This window comes from Apium graveolens, chromosome 9 (assembly GCF_009905375.1).
Source record: "Apium graveolens cultivar Ventura chromosome 9, ASM990537v1, whole genome shotgun sequence".
Classification (NCBI taxonomy): Eukaryota; Viridiplantae; Streptophyta; class Magnoliopsida; order Apiales; family Apiaceae; genus Apium; species Apium graveolens.
Genome location: NC_133655.1, coordinates 75,473,348 through 75,492,504, shown reverse-complemented (window position 1 = coordinate 75,492,504; position 19,157 = coordinate 75,473,348).

Below are 19,157 nucleotides of genomic sequence, written 5' to 3'. Positions count from 1 at the left end.
AGATGATTCATGTGTTAGACATATCCCACTCACAATGATCATCCAATTAGGACTGACACACCTCGGTCCTTTACCAAATGTCTAACCGGTAACGTGTTATGGCAGAACCTCCACAGAAACAATTTCCAAACGCCAGATTTTGTTCCAACCATTTGATTAATGAACACCTCTTTGCATAGCTTGTTCCTTGAACCACTGTAAATACCCTGATTTCACCGTGTACTGTCCATTACTAGAATGAACCCAGGCAATCCTGTCTTTAGTACATCCCTGCGGAATATGGGTGTTTAGAATGGTTTCAGCATCGTTAGTATTAAAATGGAGTCTCACTTTTGCTTCATCCCAGACCTTGTCATTTCCTCAAAAAAATCACATACTCTCCTTTGATCCATTGGGTTGGTCATATCTGAATTATCAACACAGTACCCTTCCTTTACTTTTAACCACCTATCTTTGTCAATGATAATGGTTTTACCATCACCCAGAATCCATCTCAATCCCTTCTTTACTTCTTCCTTAGCTTTCCATATACCAGACCAGGGGAAGCTAGCACCTCCAGCTCTTCCAGCTTGCAGAAAGTGACAATTAGGGTAATATCTCGCCTTCAAAACTCTAGTAACCAGAGCAGTTGACCTGTTTAACAAGATCCAACATTGTTTACCTAGAAGAGCTAGATTAAAGCCATGTATGTCTCGAAATCCCAAGTTGCCTTGCTTTTTCGGAGAACACATTTTATTTCAGGCTAACCAGCGTATACCCATGTTGTTAGCAGACTTAGTTTGCCACCAGAACCTATTCATAATTCTTTCAATTTCCTGGCATAATGTTTTAGGGAGCAAGAAACATGACATAACATATGCTGGAATTGCTTGCACCACGTTTTTAAGAATCACTAGTTTCCCATCTTTTGATAGAAGGCTCGAGCTCCATCATTGGATCTTCTTAACGACTTTATCCTTCAAGTATCTCAAAACCGTTTTCTTCGAGCGTCCTGCCAGAGAGGGTAGACCAAGATATTTACTATCACCTATATCTTTATGAATCCTGAGCTCATATTTTATCTGTTCCTGCTTATCCGTCCTGACATTTGAGCTAAAAAAGATCACAAATTTTTGGAAATTCACTGCTTGGCCTGACCAATGCTCATACTCATTCAACACATTCTTGACTGATCTTGCTTCTTCTTGCTGAGCTTTATAAAATAAGAAACTGTCGTCAGCAAATAACAAGTGAGTTATTGCTGGAGCTGAGCTACAGATCCGTTACCCATTTATTTGTCTTGCCACAACAGCTGATTGCCACATCAGCTGATTTTAAAGCCTCTAACAACCCTTCAACACACAATAAGAACAGATAAGGGGAGAAGGGATCTCCCTAACGGAGGCCTCGAGTTAGAACAATGGGACCTATCATCGAGCCCTGAAATGAAATAGAATAAGCAACCGTTGTGACACAAAGCATAAGCCATCTGATCCATTTTTCTTAAAACCCCATACTAATCATTTTGCTCTTCAAATAGCTCCAGTTTACACGATCGTAGGCCTTGCTAATGTCTAGTTTGAGTGCCACTTCTCCCATTTGACCACTGTTTTTGCGTTTCATGTAGTGTAACAATTCAAATACCACCAAAACATTGTATATTATATTATGACCGGGCACAAAAGCTGATTGCTCTTCTGATATAATTCCCGGCAGAATTTTTTAAAGCCTGTTTGCCAATACTTTAGCTACAATCTTATAGAGGACATTGCATAATGCTATTGGCCGGAGATCCTTAGGATCATCAACATTATCTTTTTTAGGAATGAGAACCATAGTAGTGTCAGTTACCTCAGCAGGAAACGAGACCTCTTGAAGCCATTGCTGACAACATTTGAATACCTCTCTCCCAAGAAGCTCCCAGAATAGTTAAAAAAAGATGGTTTTAAACTATCCGTTCCGCTTGCTTTATCAGGATGCATGCTCTTTACAGCTTGAGTAAATTCACCAGATATTAGCTCTATAGTATGTTTTTCATTGAAATCCGTATGATGCACAGGTTGGTTAACATTTCCATTAGAAGCCTTGAATACCTGGATAAATATTCCTTAAGCACATTACACATACCATCATGGCTAGTGATAAGAGTCCCATCTGCTGCTTTAAGCTTGGTCAGGTGATTCAGCTTCTTTCTACTGGACGCCACTGCATAAATGTATTTAGAATTTGTGTCTCCTCTTTAGATAGATAATGATATTCGAATTTAATAATATTAATTATGAAATTCAGTTGTTAAATAATTAAGTGTGACTTAATTATTATATAAATAGGAATTTCGAATTAATAATAACTCCTAATTAATTAAGAGTTATAATTCTTTTTCTACTCTCTATATAATATCTCTTGTATGGCTGATTTTGTGGGCAAGACTTTTACTAGAACCCTAGCCACCAAGAGAGAAGATGGAGAGAGCAAGAAGAAACGAGTTTGTGCTAGTACACATCGAATCCTTGAGTTCAAGCATTCGTGTAGATATCGATAGAGCGTAGATCGCGAGAGCGGGGTGCGTGGTGATTGAACAATCTTTGGATCTCCATTATTCAACCAATTTGTAAAGCTTCTTAAGGTAAATAATCTGATCTATAAATTAAATATCTATTTATCACATGGATCCTGCGGTGGGTTTTTAAAATTCTATTTTTTCACGTTTTTAAATACCGTTTCCGTTACGTTTATGTGCTCGAAACCCTTCAATGGTGTCAGAGCTACTTGAGAAAAGTGTTCAATTCGTTTATGTGTTTACTGCTTTTATGATGATAACATGTATACGATATTCCATGGATGTTATATATGCGATTTTGTATGTTTTACATGTTGTTATGTTTATATATGTGTATGTATGTTTATGTTTTAAATATATAATATTCATGAGAGTTGTATAATCATATGATGATTATATAATCTATATATATATTGATATACAAATGTTTTATGTTTGTTATTATTATAAGAATCATATTTGATATGATTCTGAATCGGATGTAATGGATTTGCTGAAATATGGGTATGGTGTCCGATTTTGGTGAACGAATACGCTATTTCATATGAAATAGAGCGTCTGAACGAAACAGATAGCCAAAGCTATCATCGACTGATCTATACATCATTTAGGCCCTGTAATCTGCGATTTACTGTTATCAGATTTAATTTCAAATTTTCTGATTTTTTCCATATTTGGTTTTTATGATTAGATCATGATGGGTATGATATATTAAGATCATATTATGTGTTTTAACATGTTCTTATGTGTTAATTGAGTATGGTGGATGGTAATGGATTATGACCTTAGGTTAATGGTTTTGGTTTTTTTTTAAAAAAAAAATACGGCTTGCATGTCATTTGATCTTGTAATTATTAAATTTCGAATGTAACTCGAGTTCTTATTGTAAGTACATTAGATTAGTTTTTATTTTTTATTCGTGCAATGTACATGAAGACATGAAGATTTGAAGATCAAGGAAGGGTAATCACACATGGAGGTCATCCAAGGAAGCAATACAAGAAAAAAGACATGTAATAATTAGCTTGTATTTATTTTTCACCTTATATTGACCTAGACTTTGTCATTAGCTTGATGAAGATCATATAGGATGAAGCCATAACCAACCACGTTTATTTATTGCACTTTACATATATATGCGCATATGATAAATGTATGTGTAGAGTAGTTTATAAAGATGCATGCTTAATTAGATTAGGGATGTATGTATTAGATACGGCACCCATGCCATGCTTGCTAAACAAGATAAAATCTTTAACCACTCAAGATTTTAAAATGAACAAACGATTTTGAGATTCTCATGTTTATGAAACATGGAATAAAATACAAATTTTCTTTATTTTCGACATGGGGCGATTTTGTCAAAAACGAGTTAATGAACTTGTAAGGTTGTGCGTTTTAAGCGAGACCGTTGTGACTCCCTCACTACTTGGAAATCAAACCATTGACGAATATTGATTTGAAGTATTTTATTTAAGGAAAAAATTGGGAATCTCTTTATGATAGGATCATGATCGTTTTAAAATTAACAAAACCCTAAAGTTAATATTAAATTGATCAGATGCCTTCCAATGAGTCCAATGCGTTAACCCCTAGATCGAAAAGGAGCGGGTTCGCCAAAGCGAAGTACTCCCATCTATCGTGTGAGATGTGCTGAAGTATATTGATACTTTTTGACTATTGGGTTTGACTTAACTAAGTTACCACAGTAGGATTGTGAACTTAGAGGCATAGAGTTTGGCGAGATTTATTAGATAAATATGAACAAATATTGTTCCTCCAAGCTATCCAAGAGTTATATAGTTGATATAATTGACAAATATTGTCTACCTAAATAATCATGTTTTAGGAGGAAAGCCAAAGCTGACCTAACGCATGGTGAAATAGTGGGAGATATATATTATGAATATATATATATATATATATGAATAATCACTTGAACATAATTTAATGATCATCTATAGACTAATTCATTTTATGCACTTTAAAATTGTAGATATCAAATGACAAATAACATAAATAACTTCTTTATGTAATAGTCCTTGAGAAGGACAAGCTGACATGAAATAATTTCCTCAATTGACATGGGAACTTGAGGATTGTCCTCAGGTTCCAAGATGTCACTCAAACCCCTCCCTTATTTCTTCTAGATGAGAATGAAACATGTGCTGAACAAAATGCTTACCAGAAGCAAATTGATTATACAACTGATATTTCATGTATTATAATTGTAATTATGAGTGTTGAGCTTTAGAAGCAACAAGAGCATAATGATGCTTATGATATAATGAGCACCTTCAAAGGATGTTTAAAGGATAGGCTCATCCAGAAAGATTTGACAATAATAAGTTACCATGCTTTTATATTAGTGGGAGTTGATATCCGATTGGACCACACGTTCTAAAGATTATAGGTATATGTACCTTGATATTTTGGATTTCAAGAATTGTCCAGAGACTCAGCTTGATTTGATCAAACAATCTTTGAACAACTTCTATTCTCAGTTTGTTAAGAATAAAAGGAATGAGATAGACAAATCACTCACTGAGTTGTTAGGCATGTTTAAAACTGCTGAAAATAACACTATAAAGGCATGAATTACGTCCATATTGATGGTGTACGCATGGAATGCTAACGGGAAAGGAAAGTGGACAGGCAAGGTGAAGATTTGATCTTATTTGGTGCCAAACCAAATTCCAATCCCAAAGGGCTTTTGAAGCTTGATAGTGGTGTTGCTAAATGAGATGATTGTCACTTATGTGGAAATAACTGGATGATTGGAAGTTAAATTGTCGACCTTATTTGGAAGATCTAAAGAAGTAGACCAGCAATGGTCAAGTTTCAGGTATCGGGTTAGAATTGAAGCAAAAGTTGTTGCTCTAATTAAAGGAAATCGATAACTAATTTTGCCCATAAGGCGAGATTGAGAACTTGATAAATTGTTATTACGTGCCTGCCTTTAGCGGATACATTAAATCAATTTCTTGTCAGGACAAGAAAGGTTTTCATTTTAATCAAATACACAATAGTTGTTTATTATATTTTAATGATATGGCTTATAATGTTGCATAATTAGTTATCAATTTATATGTTCTAAGATGACTCAAATTAAACATTACCTCTAGCATTATCGTTAAGCCATATTAATGGGAAACGCATTTCTGAATTACATATATATGGATACTTGGATAAGTTTGATTTTGAATCATATATAAGATGCGAACTTTATTTCATCGGCAAAATGACTAAAGGTTCTTTTACCTGATCATGTGAAAGGGCCACCGAACGATTAGGACTTATACATAATTATGTATGTGGTCGAATGTGTATGATGGCAAGAGGTGGCTTATACTACTTCATAACATTTACTGATGATTTCAGTAGATATGGATATGTGTTTATTATGAAGAACAAATCCGATTCTTTTGAAATGTTCAAAGAATATAAGGCCGAAGTAGAAAAGCAAACAAAGGAAAAGTATAAAAGTTTTACGATCAGATCATGGAGGAGAATACTTAAGCCTCAAATTCAAGAGTTTATTGAAGGAGTGTAATATTGTATCACAACTTACTCCTTCTGAAATACCTTAATGAAATAGAGATTCTGAGAGGAGAAATCATACCTTGTTGGACATAGTGCGATCGATGATGATTCAAGCGGATCTTCCATTCAGTTTCCGGGGTTATGCTCTAGAAATGGATGCATATACACTTAACCAAGTTCCGGATAAAGCCGTTCAAAATACTCCGTATGAGATATAGAGTGATAAATTTCATAGCATGCCATTTATTAAAATTTGGGGATGTGAGGCGTTTGTAAACGTTTAGCCTCTGACAAGCTTGGACCAAAATTAGATAGATGTTATTTTGTGGGATACCCAAGTGAGACTAGGGTATAGTTTTCATAATCCTTCCGAGAAAAAAATGTTTTTGTTCGGACTGTTGTATTTCTTGAGGGAGAACTACTTTATAAGAAAATCAGTGGGAGGATAATACATCTCGATGAAGATCGAGAACCACATGAAAACATTGACCAGAGTTAAAATGAGATCAGGATGTTAGGAGCAATTGATGATATCAAAAAGAAACTATCAGAAGCATCTGCAGATGGTAATTACTAGCATCGGTGGATGATAGTTACAAGCATCGACGGATGATTACAAGCATCGACAGATGATGATGATTGCATCGACGGATGATGATGACATCGACGGATATTGATATTTGACGGATAATAATATCAACAGATGATGATGTCAAAAGATGATGAAATCATTATTTGTCACATCAGTTTATCTTTAAAGAGGAAAAGGAAATAGGAACTCAAGTCGGTGAAGGACTTTATCTCAGAAGCAATAGTATAGGTTTCCTTGTTGTTAATAGAATAGGATTCCTTATAGATTGGTAGATGTGCTCTATATAAAGCACAGATTAGGTTCATGCTATAAGCATTGCGACATAGTTATATCTTTCACAAAACCTAGCAGCTCTCAAGGATATTTGTTCATCCTTTTGAGAGTGTACTTGTGCAATAAGTTTTTATAAGATTAATATAAAAACTGTTGATTCTGTTGAAGCTTTGTCGAGTTGATTATATTAACTATATTCACCCCCCTTTTAAAGTTGATTAAGGGCCTAACAATTGGTATCAGAGCTTGTTGTTAACATACAAACAATTTAAGATCTGAAGATTAATCAACCATGTCAGACAAAGGAGAAGAAGAAACACAGAATCTGGATCCGAAGCCACAACCCCCAGCCACATCACAGATAAGCAACAAATGTGTAGGTATGAAGCAATAAAGGTTCCCATCTCGAAAGTGCATGAATATCCAATCTGTAAAGTCAGGATGGCCATGTGCTTGGAAGCCACATATCCTGAATATCTGAACAGGATCTATGATGGTCCACAAAAACCAATGAAGGTAGATGTTTCGGTTGCAGGAGAACCAGAAAAGATGATAGACAAAGACAAGAAGGACTACTCTCCTGAAGATATCTCGTATATCATGAAGGATGCTAAGGTTAGATAAATCCTGCACAGCAGTCTTGATAGTGTTATGTCCAATAGAGTCATGGGATGTAAGACAACAAAGAGATATGGGATGCTTTAGAAGTAAAGTGTCAAGTAACAACTGCTATCAAGAAGAACATGAGGACAGTACTTACTCAAGAATATGAGCACTTTGACTCAAGGGACAATGATTCCTTAACTGAGATCTATGACAGATTTCAGAAGTTGCTGAATGACTTATCCCTTGTCGACAAAGAATATGATTTGGAGGACTCAAACCTGAAGTTCCTACTTGCTCTCCCTGAAAAGTGGGACTATAAAGTCACATCAATAAGGGATAACTATGAACTTGATGAAACTCCTCTATATGAGATCTACGGAATTTTGAAAACTCATGAACTAGAGATGGAGCAAAGAAGCAAGAGCAAAGGATCAAAAGCTATACCAGTTGCACTCAAACTTGAAGAGAAGCCATAGGAGAAAACTAGGAAGAAAAGTTACTCCAAAGGGAAATCCATGATTGCTAAGTCAGATGATGAATCATCAAATTTTGATGATGACTCAAATCCTGAGACTGAATCAGATACTGACATTGATCATAACAACAATGTAGATATAGATTAAATGGATTCCCTACTGGTTAAGAGTTTCAAGAAGATGGTCTATAAATACTTCAGGAAAGGGAGAAGATTCTCCAGAAAAGGTTCCAGTTCCTCAAACTCTGATAAGAGGAACAATGGAAGAAATAAGGAATCAGGATCTGGAAGACTTGACAAGTCAAAATAGAGATGTTACAACTGTGATGGAATTGGACACTTTGCAGCTAACTGCAGAAACCCAGAGTTGAGAAGAAATAAGCTTTGATCTCAAAGAAGAGAAACTGGGATGATTCATCAGACTCGGATGATGGGATCAATTATGCTCTCATGGAAAATGCTAATGCTGAGACCGACAATGTTGAATTAAAGGTACCTCAGTCTACTTTTGCATTTGATACTGATGATATCTATGAGTTAAGATTATTTCTTAATTCTATGCATGTTAGTTTTAGGGATCAAACCTTAAAGAATAATAGAATCAAGAGTGAAAACTCTGTACTTAAGAAAAGGAATGATTACCTAGAAACTGAGTTGTTTCCATGCTAGAAATTCAAAAAGAAAGAGATAATGTTGTTTATGTTAAAGAAAAATTATTAGAAAAATATGCTTATCTAGAAAAGGAACTAGCTAAAGAAAGAGAAGTCATTAAACTTTGGACTAACTCAGCAAAAGCACCCCAGAAAATCTTAGAGAATGGTTGTTGGGGATCAGGATTAGGATATTCAACTAGATCTAATTCTGATAAGAAAAGTGGAGAAGAAACTGAGAAAACAGAACCACTAAAAACTGATAGTAAGGTCAAATTGAACAAGGTTCAAATAAAGACCATTACGTTTAATCTTAGTGCAAATTTTGTTAAGTCAATTTATGAGGAAGGTACTATCTCAGCACCTAGATCAAACTTAAATACTGAAAAGAGTGAAAAAGTTCACATAAACTTAGTAAAAATTGGTTCAATGACTTAGAAACAGCTTAAGCAAAAGCTAAAGGATCTACACATGAAATACAAGAGGAAAAGGTCTAGGAAATATAGGAATGGAAAGGTAGGTGTTAATAAGAGTGGAAATTATGTAACCCCGCCTAATGCACCTTGAAAGACCTTTTCAAACTATGGTAGCACTAATCATCTTGCTAATTCTTGTAGGAAGAATAAAGAGATAAAAGTTGTTCCTTCTAAATCAGAGTTTAGGAATAGAACAACTAGATATAAACCAAAGAATCCTTGTTTTCATTGTGGCAGTGTTTGACACTCTATTTATACATGTAAAGAGTATCACAGTTTGTATCATGATTTTTATAAACTGAAACCCTCTTTAGTTAAAGAAAAATATGTTTCTGCGTGTATAGTAAGAATGTTAACATAAATTCTGATATGAAGTCTTCTGTTGTATATGTTAACAAACTTAAAAAGGCCAAAAGATCCAAGCAAGTTTGGGTCCTTAAAAACACTAACTGATTCAAATTACAGATCATAAAGTGACAAGAAGAATGTTCTAGTCTTGGACAGTGGATGCTCAGGACATATGACTGGTTATAAATCCCTGCTATCGGAAATTGAGGAGAAGGCTGGCTCAAGCGTTTCTTATGGAGATTGCAACTTAGGAAAAATCTTGGGAAATGGCAAAATTAAAGTTGGAAATGTCATCTTGAAAATGTAGCTCTAGTTGTAGGACTCAAGCATAATCTGATTAGTGTGAGTCAAATCTGTGATAGAGGTTACCATGTCAACTTTTACAGGGAGCATTGTGAAATTGTCAGTAAGTCTGATGGCAAGATCACATTGAATGGTGTAAGACATGGTAGTTTGTATGAAGCCAAGGTGTCCACAAGAATTGATAATTCAGAAGTTTTTCTAATGAGTAGAGCATTTGTGAAAGATAGCTGGAACTGGCATATAGACTTTCTCACATCAACTTCAATAATATCAATGAACTTGTGAGAAAAGATCTTGTAAGAGGATTTCCCAATGCAGTGTTTACTTCTGATGGCTTATGTGATTCATGCCAGAAAGCCAAACAAAGGAAGACATCTTTCAAGAGTAAAACTGAATCCTAAATTCTTGAACAATTTTATCTACTTCATGTTGATCTCTTTGGTCCAGTGAATGTTATATTTATTGCTAAGAAGAGGTATACATTCATAATTGTTGACGAATACACAAGATACACATGGGTGTATTTTTTACACACCAAGGATGATTATTGTTAGGTCCCGAATTATCGTAGAAGGGGGGGTTGAATACGATAATCACTAAATTAAAAATTCTTTCGAATCTTTAGCGGATAAAATATTTAGTGCTCGGTTAGTGGTTTCGTGTTCTTGAGAGGAATAGTGTTTGGAACGATAAAAACAAGGAACACAAGATATTTGGGGAAATATATATTCGTATATAAATCCTCGAGGGTGTTGCTACACTCCGGTAAATAAATTAACCGGCTAAAATCTAAGAACAACAAAGTTCCTAGCTACTACAAAGATTTACAAAACAAATCCTATACAATAATCTAGCTTTTATTTGTACTAGGATTTAATTACCGGGGAACGATTATAATGCCCCTAAGAATATACAAGAATTAAATCTGGCATTCTAACGTTACTCCGGTGAGAAGTTAAATAGATATTCAAGTAGCTTGAACTCCTCTGTAAATCTCTGCTTCTTGTTTTATCATCTCTCTTTTTGTTGGAGAAGAAGATAAACAGTTCTTCTTTAGATCTACTGCAAAGTGTAGACTTTATACACAATAAAATTGTGTGGCTGAGAATTGAGGAGCTCTGTGGTGACAGGTACATTCTTTTGTGTGGCAGCAAGCTGTGTGGTGACAAGGAGTGCAGGAGGATCTTTCCTTAGTACATTTTACTGCATTTCTCTGTGGCGACAAGGGGGAAGTTTTCTCTGTGGCGACAACATGTTACTTAAAACAACAAGTACATGTTTGTACTTGTAAACTAACTTTTGTAAACTAAAACCAAACACACTTAACTTCTATATGTACACGTTTGTGTTTATTTCCTTTTTTTATTTTATTTTGTTTTCTTTTCCTTTTTCTTTTTTTTCTTTTTCTTTTTGTTTTTGTTTTTGTTTTCTTTTTCTTTTCTTTTTTCCTTTTTTTCTTTTCTATTTTCTTTTTCTTTTTAAGTTTAAATTGTAATTAAATTAATTTATAAAATAAACTAAAATATAACTTATATAAATAAACTAATTTATATTTATAAAATAAACTTATTTAAATTTTATAAGATAAATCATTTTAAGTTTATTAAATAAATTATATTAAAGTCCATTAAATAATTTATTTAATTTAACAATTAAACTTTGAGTTTCGCCCCCGCGCACCTCTTCTCGTACTTTAACAGATAAACGTTCAATCCAAGTACGTTCCTCAACTTAATAATTCTTCTATAAATAATACCCAGATTCCTTTCACGAGCTGTTGACGCCTAGTGCAACTGGTCTGGTTCACAGACGACTAACCCCGATTCACGTCTTTGTATTATAGCCTTGATTACATTGTTAAGCTTGCCTCAACTTTATTTCTTCAGACACTGACTGTCAATAAACAACTGTACTTTCACTGGAATCCTTTCTGGTACCTCTGTCCATACCTTGTCTTCAATTCTTCAGATTCCTATGCTTCGAACACTGTCTATCTTCAATCAATGCCAATACACTGAAATCTTTCGGGGCACTTGTATACTGAATCTTCAACATTCCTGAAACCCTGAAAGTCTTTAACCTTTATTCTTCACTGAGGCATGATCATATTAATGAACTTCTTTCAGTGACCTGTAGATAGACTTCAGGCTTTCTTCTAATCTTCTGATTCTTCATATTTGCCTTGTCTTCATTCTTCCTGATTTCTTGTGTAGACGTAGTATTATTAACTAGTCTTGTTCTAGTATTGTTATCGTGTTGAATTATCATGTAACTGTTCATACAGCTACGCAGTCTCACCAACAATCTCCCCTATTTGATTGTTAAACTTAACAAAAAATTAAATAGAGAGGATAACTCAACTAACAACTAGAAAAATTAATGTATCAGGACTTGTAAATAATGCTACTGGTTTTCTGGATCAAATACTGCATTTCCAGATTTCTTGAGTAACTGAAATGAAAGATGCTTGTTCCTCTAGCACTGAACTGGTCTTCAAGTAGTTTCATCTTCATTTCCTTGGTTCTTCAACTGTCTGCCAGATAACACTTCTCATTCTTGAAGTAATCATCAACAACTTCTTTTGTACAACCACATTTCCTGTTGAGAAGCCCATATATCTCTTGCTTCTCCCTTTATGAGAATCAACTGCTTAAAGGAGATCACCTTCGTTTACCACATCTCCCGTATAATAGGATCCGCAGATAAGAACTAATGGTACTCCCTTTTTGGAAAACAGCTTCACCCCTTATGAAGAATAGTGATGAACCAAACCACTTCTTCTAATATTGTGTGATGTACATGTGCTTTACCTTTTTCCTCCTTCCTACTATTTCTCCCCCTTAGTTGAGGAATCCTCCAAACTATTACTTAAGCTTTTATCTCCCCCTTAGAGAAGGAATGTATGTTGTTGTCTGAAGGAGTGCTCATATTTTACTTGGTTGGAAAAGAAATAACAAGTCAGAGTCTGATCAACCATGTCCCGTTAAATGTTGCAAGAATGACTTCACTGTTGATCATCATGTTCACCAATCTTCCCAACTCCTTATACCTCTCAAATGTGAGATCACCAATTGTTACCAATTGTTAGCTCCCAAAGGTCCCGAAGTATTCTAATCCAATCTGTAAATGTTAGGTTCCTAAGAGTTAAGTTCCAATCATAAACAGAATCGAGACCTAAAGTATCAAGAATCATGTTTAGGGATAGGGAATGGGATATGGTGTTTCTGTCTTTCTTCTTCACTGTGAGTGTGTGATTCTGTTTCGTGTACCTCACAAGTGTTTCACTCTTCTCTCCACTCCTGTTTACACTCATTCTCACAAGTGTATCACTCCTCTCATAGCTCCAAAATCCAGTTGTACCTGCAAGGAAAATCACATTAGCTATCCTTAAGGAGGTCATAGGTGGTGCAATGGAAGTTCACAAATCCCCATCCTTGTTAAACTCGTCAGATGAATCTGAGTCATAATCTACAAGTTGCTAGTTTCCCTTTTTGGGGTCCAGATTTGAACTCTGGGAATAAACAATGATCCAAAGAATTTAGCATAAAGATCAAAGTTCTCTTCTAATGTCTGTGAAGACATTTCCTTGTGACTCATCAGGTAATATCTGAATTATTGTCAACAAGTTGCCGATCTGCACCTATGTCAGATCCACTTCCGCACATGCATCCAGGTTTATTAGTCTTGGGGAGGTAGACATTGACAACTGACATATGGCTATTGGATCAGTATCCTCTCCTAACACCTATAAAGGCAATTGGTCCATTAAAGAACCTTGAATAATCGAATCTGACCTTAAAATGGTCGAAACTCTTATTTCCGTCAACTCATCCTTTGTGTGTGTAACCTTTCCTTGTGCATCAAGAATTGTTTATGTTTGAGGTGGTGACACTACATCGGATACCCTGGCCGATAGGCGAATTTCAATAGACGCACCCTGTTGAGAGGATGAATCTAGTAACTATTTTAGTGCCTTTTCAGCCATTATATCTTTTTGAGAAGATGTATGGGAGCTAGCAGTTGTCTTGTTTTAAATACTACTCATCTTTGTAGGAGACAGAGCTGTTGGGTTGATGTCAGAACCTTCCTTATGTGGTGCACTAAAGCACTTTCTCCATCACGCTCATTCATATTTCATTGTAGTGGTAAGAGAGTGTAGGTTGGTTCTGTTTCTGTGTTTGTCTTTATAGTCTGGGATAGAAGGTGTGGGTTTTCAACCCCATGACTATCAAATGAAAGAATACCATTGGAGGCTAAACCTGTATCACGGAGCATATGGCAATATAGAGATAAAATGCACTTAAGATCTATAATGAATAAAAATTATGCATTTAATCTTTTTGAGAGAAATGATGTACAATAGTGATTTCACAAAGATTTTAATGAAATAAGCAATCACCAATGTAGAAAGATGATTGATTTTTCTCCTAAAACTGTTTGAGTGCACAAGTCTATTTTTATGCCTAAAAAGATAAATGATTTGATAAGACACAGACTAATAACCTAGCAGTAGTAAGAAGAGAAAGAAAGATTTTATCGTTTTTGTAAAAGCATTGATCACTTAGGGTAAAGTCTAAGCAATTCTAATTCATATCAAAAGCTCCATAATCTATCTTTATAAAATTATAATCAACAAAATTGTTTATTCATAAATAATCTTAATAAGACTGACCATGCTGCTAATTTCAAATTGTAGTGAATCTGTTAGATGTAGCAACTCGTATAAATCCACTAGAACTTAAAATTTCACAATTATCTGCAACAAAAGATTAACAATATATCATTGTCTAATACTTGTCAAGTACTTTCGATACCAATATTTATGTTGCATCCTACTTTAAATATTAAAATAAGATATCAATGAATTAAATACCAATTATCTATCAAAAAGACATCAACATTCAATTTCATATATCATACAATTGTTAACTCCTAACAACTGTAATATCTCAAACAATATTGGTTCGATAAATAAAGCAACATTAACCAATATTGTCTTGTTTGCAATCTTAGAAAAATATTCTAAGTTCGATATATTTTGATCCATTTAGTATTGCATCTATTATCAAAGTGTTTAGGAATTAACAAATAAGTATAAAAATTATTCTAACTTGACAACATATAATTACTTATAATAAAGCAATCAAACATTTTAACCATAATTGTACTTTAAGAAGGATTTTTACACTTTTTATATTAGTATAAGTGACTGAGGATAAACATTGATTACTTAGAGGAGTTCTAAGTAATTTCATAAATACTAATACTTCACAATTAGTTCATAGTTAAACTCTTAACTAAGTATCATTGACTGATATGAGTCAAGAATTAGCACACAACTAATCATGCTACAATCATGATTCTGATTTCAGTGAATTCTTGAGATATAACCATTGCTAAATTCACTAAAACCAAAAGCTCATAATTAACTTATAACACATAAGATACAATCAATATACTAGATATCAATTGTTGACAGATTTAGTTACAATCAATCATGCTGCTTATTTATTTTAAGTTAGTTTGAATTATGGAGCAAATAAAATTATTGAATTGCTTCAATTTTCATAATCCAAACTACCTAAAATAAATATTAAATAAATAAATACTAAATATATATTAGTTAGATACTAGCACTTAAATATTTTTATAATTATCCTTGAATAATCACCAATAGGATATATGACTTATATACATGGCAATCACTCTCTGGGTAATTATTAATTTTAGAAATACTTTCTAAGCATATAAAATATTGAGAGTTTTATACACATAAATTAGAAAATACTTCAGCTTTCAATATTAGTGATTTTAGAAATGAGCATTGATTACTTAGAATAAAAATTCTAAATAATATCACTAATGCTAAAAGTACCACAATTATTCGTACATCATACAAATAACTATGCTGCATATTATTTTAATACATTTCAAATTATGAGACTGATATGGAATGGAATTGTCTACAGTCATAATTTATATCAATTAAAATAATATTCAAACTTAATATTATAATACTTAACTACCACAAATGTATATGACATTGTACTCATGATTATCAAGATAGTAGCACTAAGTACGAGGTACTGGATTACTAATAAATTCACAAGTCCTTTAAATATTGAAGATTTAATACTTGTGAACTTATATTAAGAATTTCTTACAGATGGGATTTCCAACTAATATGCAATGAATGATATCCCACACTTACAAACCAATCTTGAAAATTAGCTTTAACAAGTGATTTGGTAAATGTTTCTGCAAGTAACTCTTAGACTTAAAGACATGCTCTCGAAAGAAATGATACCTGGTGTGAAGGTGCCTTGTCATAGAGTATTCCACAGTGTTGTTGGATTTAAGGTTGTTTCTTATTATAATAAGAGATCAGTCTTCGTCCACGAAGTTGACAGCTTCCTGAGATGCTTCTCCTGTCAATTAAGTTGACAGCTTCAGAGATGCTTCTCCTGTCTTTCTTACAACCTGCATAATTTGTATCTATATAGCCAAACATGTTAAGCACAATATCTTTAGGTTACTTTACTCCAAGAGTTGGTAGTCCCTTAAGATATCTAATAATCTTGTTAATAGCTATAAGATTGGATTCTCTAGGATCCACTTGGAACCTTGCACATTGGCATCTTGAAAAAATTACATGTTGTCTATTAGCATTTGAGTAAAAGAGTGAGCTTGTCATACCTCTATAGCTTATCATTACACCTGAGTTGCACTGATCAAGCTTTAGTGGATTCCGTTGGTAAGTAGTCTTGGCATGTTCAGAATCTTCCAAATTTTGCATCTTCAAAAGATCCTTAACTTACTTGTATTACCATCATTCTTTTGGTTTACTTGTGCTCCTAAAAGAATTGTTCTTTTGGCTTGCTTGAGATCCTAAAAGAATTATTCTAATGGCCTGCTTAAAGTAATCCCAAAAAGAATTGTAACTTTCCAACATGATCCTCCATACCTACTCTGCAATTACTTAGCAAATAATCTTGCACAAGTCTTTGTTAGTAGACCAACATATAACATTGTCATTATATCAGAGCACATATATAACATTATATTTGTGCCTAGTGATAAGAGAATTATTAATATGACGACTCTACTAGTTCATATTAGACTGTAACTTTAGTTAGAGTGCCATATCATGTCCTTGACGATTGCTTGAGTAGTATACTAATACATACCAACCTGAAGTGAGCTTGTGAAGAAGAGATATACGTAGTCCAATAGGTCTGCAACTGCAAAGTCCATGAACTATTGTGCATTGACTTCCTCTTTTGACTCACCAACTAGGAGTGCACTTGTACACATCTACTAGAGTCCAATTCCAAGTGTAATGTGCATCAGGTGCCTGATATGTCGTAATACCCTCAAGTCTCTTCACTGGTGCTATCTGTTAGATACTGCTTCCTGATAATAACCTAGCATCCAGTTTGGCCTTGTCCCTCGTAACAATGCCATTGTCATCCAGTTTGACTTCTGGTTATCCTTGTACCAATTACAATATTGTCATTTGATTTGGATACCAGCTTCCCTACAATCTGCTTGCTGATTGATTGAGTTCATCTTGCTTTGCAATCACCCAATCAATCCAGATCTATCAGAGCTTCTGTAACTTTCTTAGTTTCTTCTTCAGATAGAAAACTAGAGAAATAATCATTCACACGCAGTAGCCCTGCTAATCATTACTCCACCATCTAGATCACTTAAGAACTAGACTCTGGGAATAGACTTGACATCAAACCCTTTGTCTCAGCAGATATGTTCTTGTAGTATCCTCTTGATATATATAATGTGATGTAGTGTCTGATTAGTTGATCTTTGTATTGCTCCCCCTAAGCTGTTGCTGGGATTTCCTGAAAATCCTTACCCTTGCTGAATGGCTTCATTGAAGAAATGAGTTGTGTTATACATTGCCATTTCACTGTTTGGATATGAATCATCAATACCATTAATTTCTCCTTTAACAACTTGGAGCATGAAGTTGTTGAATTGTACACTTGGACTGTCTATCACCTTCTGTTGATCAACCACAAATGCCCTGTAGGTCGTATACTCCACTGAGTAGCCATGGAAAATATCCTATCTAGTCTTAGCTGTAAATTCCAAGATCCTCAAACAACTGAAAACATTTAATTGTTTTCTTTTGTAGAATAGTCTCTCCAAACACTTTCAGGTTATCCAATGTTTGCTTCTATTGGCCAGTGACTCATTAGTGGTCTTCATGTATACATCCAGATCAAGGCTTGATCTTATGTGTTGCAAACTGTTTTGACTGCTCCATCCCTTTGGTATTTAGAAAGTCTTGATTAGCTTGATATTTCCCTTGTAGCTTTAATCAAGTTCTAGTTCTTCCTTTATACCACACCATTCTGACACGGAGCTCCCAGTGCTGAATATGTCTCTACAGTTGCCTCTAGTTTGATCTCCTGATATGATCAATCACCATCTGTGATGTCTTATCTTGAGAACGCACGAACAACAACTTTGTTTCATAAGAGTAGTCAACCACCATCACTAAGGTATATCTTTACTTTGATGTGATGTTGTCTTTGACTTCTCTTTCTGACATGCCTCACATTTATCATCCTTCTGAATTCCAGATGAGGCAGTCCTCTCACTAACCCTTTTTCACAAAAGAGTTCCTTGAGTTAATGTTCAAGGGTGAGAGCTTCCAATGCCATAGCTAAACTTTTGTCAGATGAAGCTTTACAATAGAAACCATTGACTTCACCTTTCCCGAGATTCCAGTCTAGCCACAAGCATTTCCTTTCCTTACTCTAAGAAGAGCAAGATTCTCAATCTTCCTGCTTCAGATGAGACACTAATCCTTCATTGAATTGACATTTTTTCCTTTGATGTAGAACTATCTGATAATAGGATTTGTGCCTTGATTCTCCAACAAGAAGTTGCTTCAAATGTTATCAGTGACTCCAATGATTAGTTGTTATCAGTGATATCAATTGTTGAATCCATGATGACATCCCTTTTTCTGTATAGCTTGTACCGTAATGAAAACCTTTGTTGTCATCTCCAAAGATTATTGACGGAATAGCTTTTAATGATCACATTTGATTGTGAGGCTCTTTCTTTGATCATATGCCTTGAGTATGAATTACCAAGAATACATATAAATCAATTGACCTGTTACGTCCTGCACTCACAAATGGATTAACAGTTCTTGGTACCCAACTTATCAGTTTGGGTCTAGATAGATTAGAGATATTATTATAAACAGAGATAACAACAGCTGCAACCTTATCATGCTAATCCTTATCTTTGACTAACCATTTTCTCCATTTTAATACCCTTGACAGAGTTGTCTCTAGGCTAGGGGAAAATGGTTCCA